Genomic DNA, 9,646 nt, shown 5'->3' on the forward strand with positions numbered 1-9,646 from the left:
GAAGGGTCCAGAGGATGAGGCCCAGAAGTCAGGATTTTAAAAAGATTCCCAGGTGATTCTAATGTGCAGCCAAGGTTGAGAACCACTGCTCTAGAGCAAGAGATGGTGGGGAGGTCATTTTAATGAGATAAGTCAGAAAGGACAGGACCTCTAAGAAAAAAAATCTAGCTGGAGAGCATTGCCAAAGAAGCATAGGTCTTATGTCCATTTCTTACTTTATCACTAGAAGTTCTCCCCCAGCTCCTCAGCACCATGGCCCAACAAAGATCCTCTTAAATTAACATTGCTTTTCCTTCAGAATGCAGGGCAGGGAGCCTAGATCTGACCCCAGAGGCCAACAATGTATATTGTCCACCAGGTGGTTCATGCCATGGTCATGATTGACCTCCCGGGCATGTCTAGGGCCTGTCCGCTCTATCCATTGAGAGATGCACCAGGGCTGATGCTCTTCTCTACCAGCCTTCCATGTGGCCTGTGCCACCTCATTCCTCCAGCGTTCCATTTAAATCAAGGGAGGCATAAGGCTTGCTGGTTTGCATTGTGATGAGATGTATCTGATCGCAGCATCTGAGAATGCTGGGATGCTATGCGGCAGTGCGGCTGCAGGCATGAATCAATTAATCGGCTATTAGGTTCAGACTCTCAGGCGATGGCATAGTCGGCTTCATGCTGACTTTGTTATACGAGTATATGAAATCCCCAAAGAGAATCATACCTTATCTAAACTCTCATTATATTTTATAGTAGAATGAATATGGATCGATAATAAGTTTTGTTCCAATATAACATTAGTTTTAAAAGAATTTCCCCTTTTTTTTCTCTTTCTCTATCAAGAAATAAAATTATAACCATAAAAATAAAGGCTTTCTACTTAAAGGGCTCTGTGTAAAGAATAATGTTTTCCTTTATAACATTAATATTTAGCTTATATTTTAAAATATACTCAGGTGATTTTATTCAATGTAGAATTAAATGTTTCTCAGAATTTGAGCTTACATTGGCATGTTGTTTTTTTTTTTTAAATATATTTTTCTCGGTTTCAGAGAGGAAGGGAGAGGGAGAGAGAGGTAGAAACATCAATGATGAGAGAGAATCATTGATTGGCTGCCTCCTACATGCCTCCTAATGGGGAGTGAGCCCGAAACCCAGGCATGTGCCCTTGACCAGAATTGAACCTGGGACCCTTCAGTCTGTAGGCTGACTCCCTATCCACTGGGCTAAATCAGCTAGGGCCATTGGCATGTTTATTGAAAAAATTAACCTTTTTTACATGACAGTGAAATTAGATAATTTATTACTAAGATATAATAATTTTACTTTTTAAATTTAACTTTTAAAAATTGGGAAGTACATCAAATATATATAGAAAAGAATAGGAAAATAAAATTATGGAAATCCATTATCTAACTATTTAGTAACCTAGCTTTATTAAAATAATATTATGCCACTTATACACTTGAATAATTTCTGAAGAACTGTTATCCTACAGATATAACTATGGTCATCTTTACTATTTTCTCCTCATCCAATTATCTCCCCTTGCTCTGAGAAGTAACCACTACCATGAAATCAATGTCCATCATTCCCATAGTTTGTATATTTTTACTATGTATACATAATAACTATATAGTCTCACTTTTCATTTTGTCATACTGTACATACCTTTCTCCAAACTGAAACTTAAACTCAGCATTTAAGATAAGAATTTTGTCTTGAGGAACTTGGAGCATGTATAGAGCTAGATAAACCCCAAGCCTTTACATTGGGGTGCAAGTTTCAGGTGTTACATAAACTCCTGGATTATATCTGCACATGTATTTTTTTGAGAAGTGGGCCCATAGCTTTTACAACATTCTCAATTCCATCTTTGACCTGAAAGTCTTCTTTCTTCAAAATTTTGAAATTCCATTAATGTTCAAAGCTTTTTAGTCAATAGTGATGTATGATTGAAAAATTGATGATTCTATTGCTAGGCTTACTCTTTTTTTTTTTTCTTTTGGGAATGTCTTTAGTGATGTATTTTTTGAAGGCAGGAATGACTTAATAAAACGCATATACCATTCTGACCACTAGAGGGCACTAACACAACTAAAAACAGAGATGGTGTCTTGGAGTAAAGGAATACAAATTGCCAGAGGAGTTGCTTCCAAGATCTTCACATAATTATTTATCTGTGTTTACAGATTTCTACATCGAGCTTCTAATATGTCCTAACACTTTCATGTTCAAATTATTTCAATGTTATCAGTCTCATAAAAAAACTTGAAGCAGGCCTGAAGGGGAGGCCTTAAATAAATGAAGTACACTACAGCTAGATTCTGGCTACTTATCTAGTCATTACTGAACTTTTATTGCTGACACCAATTGCTGGTCAATGAATTGATATCTTTATTAATAAAAATAAATAACATGATTTAGAAGTTTACATACATACACAAAAATTGCTTTTTCACCAAGTCTTTATTAAAACTGCTTTGTCATAATTTATGCAACCCTTGTATACATTCACTCTTTGGGAATACTGTATTCCAAGGTTTTCTGATTTCTAGTCATCTAGGAGTCTGTTTTACTTATTTATCCATCCTTTTCCTTACTTGTTTATAATAAGTTGCTTTTTGAGATTTAAGTAACCTATAACATGGAGTTTTTAAAAAATGTCATTTAACTAATTTTCTTTACTTTACTCTACATTTTCTCCCTAAATCTTTAATTTTGTTTTAATTATTTTGATACATCTCATAGTTATCTACTGAGGAGGTAGCTATTTATTAATTCATTTAATCTACTGAACAAAACAAAGATCCCTCTCCAAATGGGATATTGCATAACTAATTCACTTCATTGTACTGATGGGGTGGTCATAATAATCTGGCCTGTCAGTGTATATTCTGTAGGGTGGGGGTGGAGCACATAATAAACAATGAACATAAGTAACTTGTATCATTTGTTAGAAGATGCTAAGTGCAATAGGAAATGACTAACAGAAGATAAAGAAATAGTCAGGAGTGGGGGTTACAATTTTAAGTAGGTGGGCCTTCCTGAGAAGGAGGTGAGGGAGCTGGTCCCATGAATGTCTGACAAGAGGCAGACAGAATAGCTACAAAATGAATTCCCTTGGGCGTGCCACTGAAGGTCCTGGTGTCACCATCGGCCGCCACTCTACCCGGTGTTAGGGGTATTGTGAGACCCGGCCGTACCCAAAGTCTCACTTCCGCCGAAGTGTCCCTGATGCCAAGATCCGCATCTTGACCGGGGGCAGAGGAAGGCAAAAGTGGATGAGTTCCCACTCTGTGGCCACATGGTGTCCAATGAATATGAGCAGCTCTGTTCCAAAGCTCTGGAGGCTGCCCGTATTTGTGCCAACCAGCACGTGGTGAAAAACTGTGGCGAAGATGGCTCTCACATCCAGTGCGTTCCACCTCTTCCACGTCATCCGCATTAACAAGATGTTGGCCTGTCCTGGGGCTCACAGGCTCCAGACAGGCATGCAGGGTGCCTTTGGAGAGTCCCAGGGCACAGCGGCCAGGGTCCAGCTTGGCCAAGTCATCGTGTCCATCGCACCAAGCTGAAGACCGAGGAGCATGTGATGGAGGCCCCACACAGAACCAAGTTCAAGTTCCCTGGCCACCAGAATACCCACATCTGTGGGGCTTTGCTAAAATTAATGCCGATGAGCTAGAGGACATGATGGTTGAAAAGCAGCTCATCCACGCAGCATGCCTGGATCAGTGGTTGAGCATCAACCCATGAAACCAGGAGGTCGCAGGGTTGATTCCTGGTCAGCGCACATGCCTGGGTTGTGGGCTTGAGCCCCAGGGGGGAGCGTGCAGGAGGCAGCTGATCAATGATTCTCTCTCATCATTGATGTTTCTCTCTTTCTCTCCCCCTCTCCTTTCCTCTCTGAAATCAATGTTTTGTTTTGTTTTAAAAAAAGGAGACAGAAAAGGACTGAGTGGTGAGGTGACCAAGCAATCAAGCAAGCCTAGTGTCCTCATGAAGAAAGAAGGGGTAGGCAGTGGGTAGACGAGGCTGTGGCTACCCCTTGAATTCCACCTCTAGGCCCTGTAATTCTCATACATTTTTCCACAGAGAATTATCAAGTGACCTTGCAGCCTTGCACATGGAAATTTTCCTCTGAAGGAAAACAGAGGTAGGGAAATTTATCCCATTCAGTTACATATTTGCTTTATTTTTTAAAAAAATCTTAGTATCAATTAAATTTTGCTACCTAAAAATAAAAATGTAATAAAAAACTTGTTGAAATAATTTAAACAATCAGATCTTACTTCTGAAATAACAACTCTGCATTTTATAGAATTTTATACCTCCTTCTTATGCATGTTATTTGATTATTTCAATATTATAATAATCTCAGATAATCTATTTTATTATCCTATATAATAAGTGGAAAAGCTGAGGATTAGAAAAATGACTCACTGTAGCTGCTTTCTGACATAGCCAGTATTACAGCTTTCTCTCATACACTTTAAAAATGTACATCTATGACTAAATTTTAATGTCTAAGAGAAGACTATCAATCTTATCTGCTTTTCTCTCACAAGGGTACTTTTTAAAGACATATATTAAAGCATATTTATTCCTAATATTATGGAAGAACCTTTGGAGAATTTTTACCTGGAAAATATGCATCCCTCTAACATTTAAAATTCAGAGCAAGGTTGTGAGATACATAGAGAAAACCTCTTCATAGGGAAAATTTGAAAAACTTATCAAATCCTAAAACTTTAGAATGTTTAGTTCTGATCCAACAATTCTACAATTATAAAATTACTCTAAGGACCCTGCTGGTGTGGCTTAGTGGTTGAGCATCAATATATGAACCAGGAGGTCATGGGCGCTTGCCTGGGTTAAGGCTTGATCCCCAATGGGGGCAGGTGGTGGGCAGCCGATCAATGTTTCTCTCTCATTGTTTCTATCTCTCCCTCCCTCTCCCATCCTCTCTGAAATCAATAAAAGTAAAATAAAATAAAATTACTATAAGGGAACAATTAGAGGTAAGAGGAGAGAGTTAGATTGAAGGATATTTATTACCTAAAACATAATAGGAAACAACCTAAACAAATTTTGTTGTATCATGACAATGGATGCTACACAACTGTCAAAAATAATGCAATATATCATTTCAGTGAGATGGAAGGGCATCCACTATATAATGGAAGTGGGAGAAGAAAGCAGGTTATTAGGAAAATGTAAGCTAACACCCTCTTTTGATTTCAGATTGTAACTCTATATTGAGAAAAAACTGGAGGTCAGCAACCTTTTTCTGTAAAGGGCCAGATAGTTAATATTTTAGGTTTTGGGGGCCATTTGATTTCTGTTGTGACTACACAGCTCAGTTGCTATAGTGCAAAAACAGCCGTCTGCAACATTTAACGAGTGGGCACAGCTGAATTTAGTTCCTGGACTGTAGTTTGCTGACCCTGATCTATAATTGTAAACAGTGATTATCTCTAGGAACTATAATTCTAGATTTAATTTTCTTCTTTTGGCTTTTTTTGGGGAAAGGGAAATTTCTTCCGCCCCTTCTTGAGTTCTTATGGCTGGACTAATAATAGAATTGACCCAAGGCCAGATTAAAAGAAGAAAAATCAATTTAATATGCACACATTGGAAATCATAGATGACGCTCTTTGAAATGATGAACCACACAGCTTTTTATATTTTTTAGACAGACAAACAATGAATCTGTGAAGAAATGACAGGACAGAGGCATTTAGGTTCAGGTTGCTCATTTGTGAGGAATCAAAACAAAGTTTGGGCTTGGGTATAAGTTAATTAGAAAAAGGGTAGCACGGTTTGTTTATATAAACTATTTGGTCCTGCATTCTTTAACTCTAGCAATAAGAGTGTCTGTTTTAGGCACCCCCCGCCCACCCTGGAGCAAGAAGGATGCCTTTCACAGGGGCAATTTTTATAATTAAAGCATTCAATTATATTCCATTTTTATATTATCAATGATATATTGCTATTTCAGTAATCCAATTAGAATAGGATTGGGTCACATAAATATTACAAAATATTTATCCGAAGAATAACTTAAAATAAAGGTAGTTCTTTTGATTACTTGGTTACTGAGCACCTTCTTTTATAGTCTAGCTTTGGGTGGTGTTTTAACCGCTAGAGTCCTGAGAGCGCTATCGCTCTCCTCCTGCAGTGTCACTATTAGATGTTAGTAGTGACAGATGGCACCTAAGTGCAGATTACTTATGATGCCGAATGTTTTTAGTTCTAAAATTGACCACTGGCATTTATCTGCCTAGTTTTTTACAGGCACTATGATTTTATGAAGTTTACTCAGATTTTGTAGCCCTAAAGCTTTGAAATGGCATCAAGTTCTAAGTCTGCTTCTATTAGTGATGTGGAGAAGGGTGTCCCTCTATTTTAACATTATATGTTTTGTTCAATTTTTTTTCTACTAGTATTTTATAATACAACCAGCAAACAATATATGTCAAAGATGAAAACAAATGTAGTAAAGTTTTCCTTAAGTTTTTGAATATGTAACTTCATTTACTTGCAGCTCATAATTTTTTTCCTAAACTGCTGTAAAATCAGCAAAAATGCCTTGGAAATTTTAGCATATTTCCTATGATATTGGTTGGCACTCAAAGGGTTAAATATTGGGTCAGCTTTTCTTGTGATCCAAAATATTTCCTATACAATATGTGCCATCAAACGAAAGATCACTTTAGTATTATCTTCTGGAAAACATCATTAGGAATTAGGAATTTTGGTTGGTAGGACAAGTAGACATTGCATTTCAAAGTATTTTCCAAAAGCTTGTAAATTTTGGAGAGTTAGTCACATTCTTTGCTTCCCTGGAAGAGAGAACAATGTGAGTTGATTGTGTCAGTGAAATATCTGCCAGTGTTCTGAGGTCTTCCAGCTGCTGGGGTGCAGTCAGTGGTGTGCTGGTCAGTGTTTAACGGCCATCATTGGCTGGGAAAAGGGCAAAAGGGTGGGGGAAGAGTCCTGATATGTAGTATTTGCTAGCTTCTGTGGTGTAAGTATTGCCAATGTTGGGCAATTTCATGCTATTGATGGAACTCACAAAATTCTTCAATATTTAATAATCACATGTGCAAGCCAGCTTCCGAACACCACAGGGTCCAATGAAAATGAGTAGATCCCCCATCCCATTCACTATAAAAACACCAGGCCCCACGTTCCCACCTCTTTACCCCTCTGCCAAATCTTTCTGGGAAGCTCCAAGTGCTTGCATTCTCCTGGTAGGCCTATTCTGCTGCCTGCTTTTTCAGAGTTGCTCTGTTCTTAACAGCCCCCATGGCTGCCAAGGTTGTTGATGGGCTGCTGTGTGGGCCTCGGCTCTATTCCTTCCACAAGAGGGCTGTTGTAGGTAATTTTTTTGCCATTCTCACTTACATTCCATCAGCAAATGTTGCTGACTCCACCTTGAAAATATAGATTCAAAATCATTGATAACACTATTGTATTTACCTCCATCTACCAGACTCACCCAAGGCACTGCCATCTCTTTCCTGGAGTAGCCTTATAACTGGTTGCTCCTTCCATACAGCAACCAGAATCATTGAAAAATTAAAATGTAATGTTTACATGGGCCAAGCACCTAAAAAGAAGAATTACTTGGCCCTAACCGGTTTGGCTTAGTGGATAGAGCAGCGGCCTGCGGACTGAAGGATCCCAGGTTTGATTCTGGTCAAGGGCATGTACCTTGGTTTCAGGCACATCCCCAGTAGCGGGTGTGCAGGAGGCAGCTGATCGATGTTTCTAACTCTCTATCCCGCTCCCTTCCTCTCTGTAAAAAATCAATAAAATATATATATATTTAAAAAGAATTACTTGAACATAAGAACAGACAAAAATCTTTTCCTATCGAGTTCACATGTCAGCATTTAGCTACAAACATGTATCAAAATATCTCATATTAAAAGAAAAATTTTAAATGGCTATGTGTCCGTTGGTTGTGATAAAATTTAATTTGGTATGTAACCACCAATCTCAAGTGGAAGAGGTAGGGTTTGAGTCCATGACTTTGTGACCAAAGAAAGAATCAATGCTTGACTATCAAACAGGGCTTTGTGCTAGAGTTCTGACCTGGGCAACAGGAAGGAATCGGAATCATTGACCTGACCTAGTGCTGGTCATTATAGGTTCTGGGTGGTTTTGGGGGATGAACTGCAGGAACTGAGATGAGGAGGACAGTTATACTTTCAGGACAACCATGGCTGTGCTGGGGGAATCTGAATGCCTGTGTAGGGGTGGTTGTGATGTGTGGCTTCCAGAAACCCAAGCTGTAATCCAGCAGTAAAAGTGTTATTTGATTCTCTTCCCAGCTCTGATTACCCTTCATGGTTTCAACTAGACCATGAAGGGCTGACACCCCAAGTCCTTGCAACCTGAGGATGGCACTGGAGGAGTGAAGAGGAGAGTGACAGTCCCCACTTGCATTGGGAGTGTAGGACAGACTCTGGGAGGGGTTAGTTAGTCACAGGCTGTTACCAGCTTCTGCAGGAGGCCAATTTGGTCTTTTATCATATCCCTCAGGAAACTTGATCAGCTAGCTGCAGCCTGCTCCACTCCAGGCTGCCGCCCTGTCTAAAATTTCCATTTACACTTACTGTAAGGCTGGCTATGGGATCAGGAGCATCATTTAAAAATAATCTAACTTTCACAATAAGACTATAGGGCATTGTGCTGTGGTGTCTTTGTATTTCAATTTTATTATTATGGAAGAATGGGCTTATTGACAATATTTTTTTTCCTGACAATAATTCATTAGGTGCTGTCAACAGCAAAAAATCTTAATGGACTTTAGCTATGTGAGCCATATGTGTTATTTCTTTCTTTCTCACCCTCAGGGCCATTTGGAATGAAGGATTCTCAGGAAATGGACAGCGTATTGTCAAGTTTGAAAGCATATGGGGCTAAACAGGATTCTACTGAAGGCTCATGGTCTTATAATCCCAAATTTATAAGCAATTAAAGTTCACTAAAGTCTATAAAAACATGCCACAGATGTGAATCAAATTAGTGCCTTGACCTACCCAATTAGACAAAGAAAACATCAATATTATAATTAGGCGGCCAATTTCCTTCTTAGAATTAATGTAAATAGTGATTATGCTTTAAAATCAAACGAACAGCCCTAACCAGTTTGGCTCAGTGGATAGAGCGTCGGCCTGCGGACTGAAAGGTCCCAGGTTCGATTCTGATCAAGGGCACCAAAAAAAAAAAAAAAAAATCAAATGAACACTGTCTTTTCAAACTAGAAGAAAGAAGCCTATGCTAAAAGATGCAAAATTCCAGGTCAGAGAGAGTTCCTTCATGTTTGATTAGTAAACTGACAAGGGAAATTGTCTTTTTTCTTTTTGGTATCTCAGCAAAAATCTTCCTTTTGATTCCAATCAATCCTCTCTTCTTTTATGAGAACTGACTGTCCATAGATTTAAAGTCATTGCTTTGTCAGTTGAGGTTGAAGAGCAAAGAGTTTCAAGACATCCAGCGAGTCATTGCTCAGTAATTATTCAGTAGTTTCAAACCACACCCAAATGCAGGTGTAAGTCACAGCCAGTGATCTGCCAGTTGAGGTCCTTCATCCTTGTCAGTGAAAGAGATGCTTCAGATCTAGGGCGGGAGCTCCTGT

At 38.8% G+C, this 9,646-nt stretch overlaps 1 pseudogene; it reads left to right on the forward strand.

Moving 5' to 3' along the window:
- The window catches only part of LOC102764527, a 16,169-nt pseudogene extending 7,238 nt beyond the window's left edge, over positions 1-8,931 (forward strand).
- The last annotated feature ends 715 nt before the right edge of the window (positions 8,932-9,646 follow it).

This window comes from Myotis davidii, unplaced genomic scaffold (assembly GCF_000327345.1).
Source record: "Myotis davidii unplaced genomic scaffold, ASM32734v1 scaffold268, whole genome shotgun sequence".
Lineage (NCBI taxonomy): Eukaryota > Metazoa > Chordata > Mammalia > Chiroptera > Vespertilionidae > Myotis > Myotis davidii.